Below are 10,114 nucleotides of genomic sequence, written 5' to 3'. Positions count from 1 at the left end.
CTATAAAGGGGATTCCTCTGGGAAGAGAGGAAGCTGTGAATCAGAGCAGAAACCCGGGAGCTCAGGCTTGTGGCTTGTCCTGGGCAGACGGCCAGAGAGTGCCTCCCATACACCACCACCCCCCAACCTCCCCCCCCCACCCCCCGCACACCAGAGTGACAGACCCCTGCGCTTCACTCGGGCCCGCCTCCCCGGCCACCTCCAAACCTCTACCCCACATCCCTTCACGGGTCTCCGCCACGCAGTTTCCCTCTGCCCCCGGTGGCCTGGGAGCAGGGCCAGAGCACCCAGAGTGTAGACAGACCACCCTGGCTCTGACCTCATGGCCTGGGGGAATTTAACGTCACAGAGAATCAGCTTCCCTTTCACGAGTGGAAACTGGAGAGTGAGAATGTTTTCTGAGCGTACCATGTTTATTTTTCCACGTTCTAAGGGCACTGACATAGGAAATGGGGTTAGACTTGTTTTGTATAGCCCCAGAGGTCAGAACAAACATTACAGTTTAAATAAGGAAAAACTGACCGGAAAAAAAAAAAAAAAAAAAGAGGCCGTCCTGTAAGGTGGCGAGCATCCTGTTACTAGAGGTATTCAACAGAAATTGTTTGCAGAGACTTTCAAGTGCTAGACTGTCAGCTCAGTGAGGACGAGGCCCATATCTGTCTCTGTTACTGCCCCAGGACCAGCACAGTGCCTGACAAAGCGTGGGTGCTCCAAATATTTGTGGAAGGGAGGGTGGGAAGGATCATCTTTGAGAACTTTGGAGAACAGGTTCCTCCTTCAGGAGAAGGTTTGGACAAGCTGCCTGGAATCCAGCTGTTTTCGATTCTGTGGTTACAAGACAAGGGTTATAGGTGTCCACTCCAAAGGGATACATCGACCCCGAAACAGAGCTGAGCAACATCCTGTGATCGTGTGCATTCCCAGGCACAAGACTTTGTCTGAACATTCTGTCGTCTACAACCCCCTTTGCGTGCATTCTGTTGCTCACTTCTACAGAACCCCGGCAAACACAGAGTCCCCATTTGAAAGATGTGCAGCCTGAGGCTCAAAGACGGTAAGCAACTTGTCTGAGCCAAGACATATCCTCAGGTCTCCTGACCCTGAGTCCAGTGTCCCTCCTAACACGCATGTAAGTCTGCCCGAGTGTCTGCAATAGATCTTTCCGTCCCTCGAGACTGATTTTATTGTCAAAACTGGTGCTTGGTCAAGAACCAGAGGTTCCCATAGCCTTCGAAAAATACGCAAGAAGCAGATCTGCCTGAAAAAATGGTTCTTTCTCTGCCTCAGTCCCAGCAGGGATAATGCTTAGGCATTACCACTAATTGCAGTAACCAGTAGAGGATCTGGGACAATTTCCAGAGGCAAGTTTAGGGCCAACCCTCTCCATCACCCCTTGGAGGGATGCAGTCTCTTTCAAAGGTCTGACTAGCTGGAGATTAGGCAGGTCGTTTGCTTGTTTGCCCTCAGATCCGGGTCCTCCCCTCCTGCACCCTGCTCCCTCCCATAGGAGGCTGATCCCTGCAGGCCACATTTGCCAAGGTCCCAACAGCCACAGCCAGGAGGATAGAAACCAGAGTCGCTCTACCCTGGCAGGTCACCTCTGCGGTCCCAGTTCCTGCCAGGAAACCTCCACCAGGATTCCAGTCTCTCCGGTTCTGGAAACATCATCTCCTCTCTGTGACTTTCCACCCAAGAATGGTAGCATTTTCCAGTGGTTGCTACTCTCAAGACTGCCTTTCACCCTTGCCTGCCCTCTCATCTCCTCCAGTGCCTTCATAACCATAACCGCGGAGATTTCTGGAATGGGTTACATTTTCTGCCTGGACTGTGACCAATTTCATGTCAGTGCGGGTCTGTTGAGACCCAGCCCAGAGAGGGTTAAACACACGGAATTATGGGACAGTTCTATCTCAACCACCTTAACGAAAGCCAAGAAGGCAGGCGGGCCGGGAGGCTCCCAGAGGGAGAAGCAGGTGTGCAGTTGCCTGGAAATAAGGAGGCAGGCCAAGTGCCCCGTGGGTGTGCATGGGAACCAGGGGACCCCGGGGTTGGCCCAGCTGTCCCACCGCAGACCCTTTTCCTTCCAACAAGACCACACCCACTCCAACATCCTTCGATGCTGTGACACTGTCGGTGTTTCTCACACATGTGGGTGTGACTCAGCCTCTCGGGGCTCTGAGTGGTCCAAGCTTCCGGGTCCACACCGTCTCTGTGGAGCTGGAAGAGGAGGGCTCTCTTAGAGACTTCAGCAAACAGAACGGGTGTCTTTTCTCCCAAACCTGCGGCATGCGGGACGCAGAAGAGAGTCACAGACTCATCCTTCCCTCCCCCACCCCACCAGCATGGCCCTTTACTCCCTCTGGCCAAGGGGATACAACAGGGTCATTTCACAGCCTTGCCGGGGCAGGGACCCCAGGGGGTGCTGTGTTCTTTGAAAATACTATTCACAAGCACAGATACATCACGTAGAAAGGAGGAAAGCCGGGCCTCACCTTCGGATTTATGTGGACCTACTACACGCACACCTGCCTCTGAGCTAAGTACTTTCCCATATTTTACGTTATTTCATCAGTCTATAATGGGAGAGAATCAGACCCTCCAAAATACATCAAGCCCTGATCAGCCTATCTTTACTGGATGTCTTCCAGGTACCAGGCATTCTATAGAGACGAGGAGACTGTGGTTTCTGCCTTCTAAGAAAGTGAAGAACCTGGGGTCTGAAATCAGCCAGCCCCACCTGGGTTTCAATCCAGACTCCAGCAATTAGTATTTCTGTGACCTTGAGCAAATGACACTTGCCCCTGACCCTTGGTGTCTTCATTTATAAATTGGGCATAACAAAACTCTCGTCTCATCGAGTTGTTGAAGGATTCATGTGGGTAACAGGTTTAGCAAGCGCCTAGTACGTGGCGAGCACTCTTCAGAAAGCACTATTGACTTATGTTTTTTTTTTTTAATTAAGAAATCTAGGGGGCGCCTGGGTGGCTCAGTCGGTTGAGCATCCGGCGTCAGCTCAGGTCATGATCTCACGGTTTGTGAGTTCGAGCCCCGCTTCGGGCTCTGTGCTGATAGCTCGGAGCCTGGAGCCTGTTTCGGATTCTGTGTCTCTTTCTCTGCTCCTTCCCTGCTCATGCTCTGTCTCTGTCTCTCAAAATAAATAAATAAACATTAAAACAAATTAATAAAAAAAAAAAAGAAATCTAGGATACATGCACAACCCTGTGAGAAGCCTTTTTGGAGGCCGTCCCAGTACTTCTGTTCACACTGTGAACACATCCCAGAGCCCTCTGACTCCAGAATTGGCTAAAATACGGCTCTTCCTTTCTCCTCTTAGAAGTCTCCAGCAAACCTGACCTCAGAGGAATCCCACACGCGCTCCGTCCCCCTGACAGGCCCTGCCGCTGAGTCGCCGGATGTCCGCTGAGGTCCAAGGTTTGGAGCGTTTCCGGGACTGGCGGGGTCACACTGCGGCTGGGCCTTGCCAGGCAGCCCCACCCTTCCTGGCAGCCTGGCCTCCTCCTCGGTCTCTGAAAGGCTGCCAAGGCCGAGGGAGGGCGGTCAGAGGGAGATGGAAGGTCCTGCTGGGATGTTTGCCCTGAGGGAAGCCTGGGAGAGGGGGGAGAGGGGGAAGAGGGGCGGGAGGAGGTGGGGGGGAGGGGGAGGTGGGAGCAGGGCAGCGGGTTCCACTCCAACCTCTCATCCTGCCACGCAGAAAATCCAGCCTCTGCAAGTGCCAAGTGCTCCTCCTAGTGGGGAAGGAATGATGCAAAATCCCACTGGGCTGCCCCTCCTCCTCCTCCCCCCCCCCCCCCCAGGGGTGAGCCACCACCACCAAGCCTGTTGGTGACATCGGTCCTGGCCGCTAGCGCATCACAACTGAATACGCCCTCTCACATCCAGGGCTCACGGCTTGGTAACCTTTCAGGGGACACATTTTTCAACACCCCCTTTCACAGATAAGAACACGGAGTCCACCTCTGGCGGTCAGTCTGTGGCAGAGCTGGGACTCGACACCAGGTCTTTTCAGCCTACCTCCCGCAAGGTTTTCTTTTTTTTTTTTTTTTTAATTTTTTTTTCAACGTTTATTTATTTTTGGGACAGAGAGAGACAGAGCATGAACGGGCGAGGGGCAGAGAGAGAGGGAGACACAGAATCGGAAACAGGCTCCAGGCTCTGAGCCATCAGCCCAGAGCCCGACGTGGGGCTCGAACTCACGGACCGCGAGATCGTGACCTGGCTGAAGTCGGACGCTTAACCGACTGCGCCACCCAGGCGCCCCCACAAGGTTTTCTTTTCAGTGCACCACATTCGACGCCAGCAAAGAGGGGGAAACGGCCACCTTCTTGCCCACCGCCCACCCCCTCCGTCTCTGGACCTCGCACAAACATGACCCCATCTCGAGAACAAGACTGGCTCTTTTCTTTGTCACAAGGGCCTCAGTGCCCAGTGGGAGCCTGATTAAACCCAACCCCCTCCTGCGAGATCATCCTGCTTCTTCACACCCCACACATCTCAGGGTCAGCCTTCCCGTCCACCGGCAGGCTGACCCCACCATTCTCCAGGAGAAAAAAAGGCTTTCTGCTCACTGTGGTCAAATCTAGGATTCGGGAAGTCTCCTCCCCGTGCTATCTCAACCACACACAAGCTGTGCTGAGACCAGGCAGCTCAGATGGTGAGGAGTGGGAGCGACAGGGACTGACGTCAGCCCTGTTGACCCTGTGTGTCCTGCCCTGGCAGAGACAGATTGGAGAGAGGCCATTTTGGAGCCACTCGCTCAAGGAGAGGGAGGTGATTCTTGCCCTGTCTTCTTCCCTAAAAACACAGTCCTTCCTTTGAGCTCTCCAGAGGCTGGCCTCCCACCCGGAACGTCACTGGACACACGGCCCTTGGGATCCCCAGTCCCTGTGACGACCCCGGAGGCCTGGCTTAGAGCTGACGCCTCTCCTACAGAACAGAGGTTCTCACCTGGAGGGTTTCCCAGGTCTGGGAGCCTGCTGTCCTACCCGGGAGAGAAGAGGAGGACAGTTCGCCGCTCCCCGTCCATATCCTGCCATGGGACAGAGCTAGGCCTGGGCTCAAGGACAGGCCGACCAGACAGTGACCCGTGTTTTCCGGGAAGGCAGCCAGTCCTCATGGCCTTGGACTTCCAGGCACTGAGGAGAGTGACAGAGCAGACACCTGCCACCATCCTGGGGAGGCTCAACCCAGGCCCCAGCTGGGCAGGCATGTCTGGCTCTGGTCTCCGGGCCAGGACATTGCAGCAAAGAGGGGACCACTAGACTCAGCCCTTCCCCTTGGCCTCTGCTTCATGGACTCAACAGTGCTGCATGAAGGGGACGAAGGGCATGACCCGAGGCCTCACATTTGTCCCCGGTGTGCCAGAGAACAAACACAGGATTCAAATCTTTGGTTGTTTCATTAGGAGAAAGTCTTATCTCCCCCGCATGCAAGAGAGCTGTTTGAGGACACGGGAAAAACATTTGATTTGGCCTCAAAAAACCCCGGTTCTATTCCTGGGTAGTGTTGCCATCTACCCAGGGCCATGGTCACGTCATCTCACTCCCCTGAGCCTCAGTTTCCTCAGCTGTACCATGGGGCAGGAACCCAGCTCTTCGGTTGCTCTACTCTGGAGAGTGTAAGATGCCTGTAAAAGCGCCCAAGGCACTACACTCATAACGAGGGCTTCTTGTTGTTAGTAAAATGTTATTAACCTGGTTTAGTATTTCCGTTTTCCACACGAGGGGAAATGCAGAACAGGGAGAACGTAAGCTCTTAGCCAGCAACCGAGCCATCTACTCAGAGCCCCAGGAGCACCCATTCCAGGGACCTTGTGGCTAACAGAGTGGGGTGCTCACCAGCCTGAGGCCAGGAGATGGGAACCCCACTTCTCATTTGATAGAAGGGCCCTCCTGCCTCTCAGAGGATGCGAGGGACTGTCAGCCCCCTCTCTCCAGCTACTCAGTTCACACCTGGGAGCCACACTTCTAGAAAAAGGAATGGGGCTTGGAGAGCCGGTGAAAGGGGTCAAAACCAGGTTGTAGGAGAGCCAGCTGAAGAGGTCAAAGCAGTTCAACCCCGATCAAGAGATCTACCTCCCGAAGCGCAGAGCAGTTCCAGGAAAGGGGGGATTGGACCTTGTCTGACCCCAAAGAGCCCCAAGGTGAACACTTAGAGGGTAGATTTTGACTACACTAAGAAAGAACTTTCTAAAAGCTGAGCCAACCCCCAAGGAATAGCCGAGGTCCTGGGCGGTGAGCATCTGACGGCTGGAGGTATTCTGTGCTCAGATTGGACAGACGTGGTGGTGGGAGACCATTGTATAAGGTAGAGATCATGAGCGAAGGGCATCAGGGATCTTCCCCACTTCCTGAGGATCCCAGGATTCCCTGGTCACCACCGCTGTGGGCTTCTCCCTGGCATTCATTAGCCCGCACTGCCGAGGAGGGTTATTCAGAACAGCAGTGCTTGGCCAGAGGTGTTGCTGGTACCTTCCGAAGCACTACACATATTGTACATATTACCCGCATGCAGGAGGGGCCCGCATCTATCAGGACAGGCAGTTTAACGGGTTATAAACCGTTCTGTTTACACACACAAAAAAGTGCATCTGTCTTCCCCCCGCTGTGTAAATAGAGCCCACAGAGGCTCCACGACTTGCTGCCATGAAGTATGTGGCCGTCCCCCTGCCAGGAAAAACAAGTCCGCGCACGAAAATAACCCACCCTGTAGCGTAGCAGGCCAGCGGTTCAGGGCTGGGTGGTCCCCTGGCTGCCACACATGAATTTGGTGCTTGGTATCCACCGGCCAAAATCCACACTGCAGTCACCCTGAGTCAGGCGGGAGGCAGGTGCTGGGCGGTGGCCCATTTCTAGGGAGACTATTGGTGATTCTTGAGCTGGAACTCCTGTGGCCGTCATGGAGCTCCCCGTCAGCCAGCCACCCCATGAGTCCAGAAGCCCGGCCAGCTGTCGAGCAGGTGTTGGTGTGCACAACACCAGCGACCGAGAGTCACGTGGTTGGGGAGCAGTCATCATCTTAAAAGGAGGCCCTTTAAAGCACAGACCCTCCGGAAAGTACAACTCTTAATGGAAGCTTGCCGGGCCAATTAACCAACAGAGCAGAGGACATCTTATCCTGTTTTCATCTGCACCCCAGAGGACGTGTACGGGAATGGCCTTCTGGGGCTGGGGTGGCCAGACATCACCCAGAAGGAGGGAGGCAGAATAACACAGCTGCAGTCCAAGAGACGGAAAAGCATCCCACCCAAGGCCTGTTAGGTCAGAGACGGAGCGAGTACAGCCCCGTCTCCCTGAGTTACCATTCTCTTTCCACCAACTCCTGCTCCACGTGATTTGGTAATTTGCCGGGTGAAGGAGGAAAGATCATCTGACGCCCGCTGCCTCCGCGGTCCTCTCCCTCCCTCCTTCCTCCTCCAGACCTTGGATCCAGCAAGCCAACACTGGTAGCACCCTCAGCCTGGAGTGTCCCTCCCCGGCTTCCGCGCCGGGGCTCCCCTCGACAGTTGTCTCCTCCAGCAGTGAGCTGTATACGTCACTGCTCAGCGACAACCCTCTGATGTGTTCTTGTTTACTGACACGTATGTATGTGTATCTGTGTTTAATCTCTCTTCTTCCAATAAAATGGAAATATCAGGAGAGTAGGGACCATGTGGGCGCTGAGCAAATACGGTTGAATGACCAAAAGAGAGAATTTCATTTTTAACTGCCGATAGCCCCGTGTTGGTGGAGATGTTAAACATTTGTGGAGACGTTGTTAAACCTCATGTGTTGCATAACGTGTGTGTCCCTCGGGTGAGTCCCAAGGTCCTTGCACCCTTGGCCAGCACCTCCAATGTGATCGGGGTCCTTCAGGCTCACAGACTCTGATACCTAAACAGGACAGAAGGACAAGGCACTTTCCTGGTCTCTTAAGGAGCAAAAGGGATTTTATGAGAATAAGCCTTCTTAGTTTTCCTTCTCACTTGCAAAATGAGAGCTCAGGAGATGGGGTTGAGAGCCCCTTCTCCCCTCCCCTCCCCCCCATAATTGCTTCCCTCCCTTCTTCCTCTCCCATCCTGACTATTTGTCATTCTCTGCTTGTGGCAAATTGCTTTTCACCTTTGAAAACCCAGAATGGTTGTTAACCAAGAACAGCCTGGAAGTTTTTTGCAAGCAGGGGGTGTTTAGAGATAGAAAACACTATTGATTACTCTCCCAATAGCAGCGTCACTGAAATTCAATTTACTAAGCATTTGTGGGCAATCTGTGAAGCCAGTACCCCACTGGACATCCTGGTGATGTGGAGGCGGGTCCTGCCTTTGAGGGGCTGTCAGGCCAGTAAGAAAGAGATTATTTTGACTCAATAAATGTTTTCCTAAGAGCTTACTAAATGCTAACCACTGGACAGCCTCCAGAGAAGGAAGGATAGGCCTGCCCTGCATCAGCACGTTGGAGAAGGAGAAATTCCTGATGATTTCAATACTCTGTTCTAGGTTCTGTGGAGGACGAAGTGCAGAGGACGGGAGAGGAGAGGGTGGCAGGTGCTAAGGGAACAGGCAGGGAAGTTAAGCTCTAAAGGAGAGGTCAGGGTTCACCTGACAAGGGGGTGGGGGGCTGTGGGGAGTAGTTAGACAGAAAGGCTTCAGGCAGAGGGACAACAGGTGCAGAGGTGGGCATGTGCTTGCAGGGTCCAAGGGCTGAAAGGAGGCTCCTGTGGCTGGAGGACGGAGGGAGGGATGGAGGCAGCCGACAGCATGAGGCCGGGGTTGCAGAGGTAGACAGGGAAATCATGGAGGACAGAGCCTGGGAGAAGATTTGAAGAATGGCAAGTGGTCTATTGCAACAAAAAGATAGAAAATGCATAAGGGGGCAGTGAAGGAGTTTAGGCTTTATTGGGGAAGCCATGGGGAGCTCAGGAAAGGATTGCTCAAGGTGGAAGTGGGGAGACAGCGGCCGGGAGATCACTCTGGAGGCTGTGGCCAGGAGGAGAAACAGATGACAAGGGTCATGGCAAAGCATCAGGGAGTGTGGGCACCAGCAGCTATAGTGATAATAATGTGGTCTTTCCACCCCACCACCGCATGAAGTCCCCATGTCAGTGCCTTCTCAGACTCCATCCCAAGGCCCTTGCTCGCTCCACCCCTCCCCTGCCTCTCTGCTCCCCACTGGAGATGGCATCGGGCATTGGAAAAGAAGCACTCCTAGAGATTATGCACATTCTGACATGGGTAGCTGACATGGGGCCCAGAAGCGACACAGCCTATCCTGAAAACAGACACCCACGAAGGGCCTCTCCCACCCGAAAGATGCCCACTCCTCCTGTGTCCAGGCACGTGCACTGATGTTCAACTTACCTGCATTTCCAGCACCTAGAAGTGAGCCAGAAGAGCAAAAGCCTCATTGAGAAAGCGTGGCCTGACTTATACCTGGGAAGGGAGGTCCTTAGGCACTGGGAGACACAGTTGATCATGAAACACTTTTTTTTTCTGTGAGAAAGCGCACCCTCAGCTCTGATCAGCTGACTTACAACCCCTCGGTCCACCGGTGTATTAGGGCACCTGGATTTGCTCCGGGGCACCTTGATTTGCCCGGCTGGGCCCAGGCAGGGTTTCACTGACTGCTAGAAGCAACCTCTCCCGGACGGATCTGGCCTATTCCTCTTCCAGACGGATCTGGTCTATTCCACTCCCTCAGCCCTTTCTAACTGGGCCTCTGACAGCTCTCAGGACTTCCCAACCTGTCACGCCAAGACCCCCACCCAATCTGCCCCCGAGTAAAATGCCGAAGACCTGTGCCAGGGAGGCCAGCGTCTGCCGCCCACGGGCAGCTTGGGGACCACAGCCCTAGCCACTAGAGATGGAAAGGCGCGGCCAGAGGCGGCCTCGAAGGCTTTGCCTGTGTTTCCAGGGACAGCTGTGGGACCTGGGCTGCAAGACAGCTGAGAAAAGCAGGAGACAAGTCACTGGTCAGAGATAAAAAGAAGGTTAAAGTGAAGGAGACTGAGCCAGCTCCGTGGCAGGCAGGGAAAGCAAGAGAAGGGTCCCCTCCTGTCTCCACCCCCATCGTCCCTATTCTCCCCCAGACCCATTCCCACCATCTTCCACAACCTCCCAGCA

General features: G+C 54.1%; 1 long non-coding RNA gene across 1 annotated transcript; it reads right to left on the bottom strand.

The window, feature by feature from the left end:
- Nucleotides 1-400: 400 nt before the first annotated feature.
- On the bottom strand, nucleotides 401-5,484 carry LOC121036430 (uncharacterized). Its single transcript, XR_005793348.1, has 3 exons — nucleotides 4,966-5,484; nucleotides 2,103-2,217; nucleotides 401-825 (listed from the first exon to the last, which is right to left on the bottom strand). It is a non-coding gene; the product is annotated as an uncharacterized LOC121036430 (long non-coding RNA).
- Nucleotides 5,485-10,114: the final 4,630 nt, after the last annotated feature.

The sequence above is a fragment of the Herpailurus yagouaroundi genome, unplaced genomic scaffold (assembly GCF_014898765.1).
Source record: "Herpailurus yagouaroundi ecotype Mexico unplaced genomic scaffold, PumYag 162, whole genome shotgun sequence".
In the NCBI taxonomy this organism is placed as follows: domain Eukaryota; kingdom Metazoa; phylum Chordata; class Mammalia; order Carnivora; family Felidae; genus Herpailurus; species Herpailurus yagouaroundi.
The sequence above is the reverse complement of the archived record's forward strand: the minus strand, read 5'-3'. Positions and strand labels throughout refer to the sequence as shown.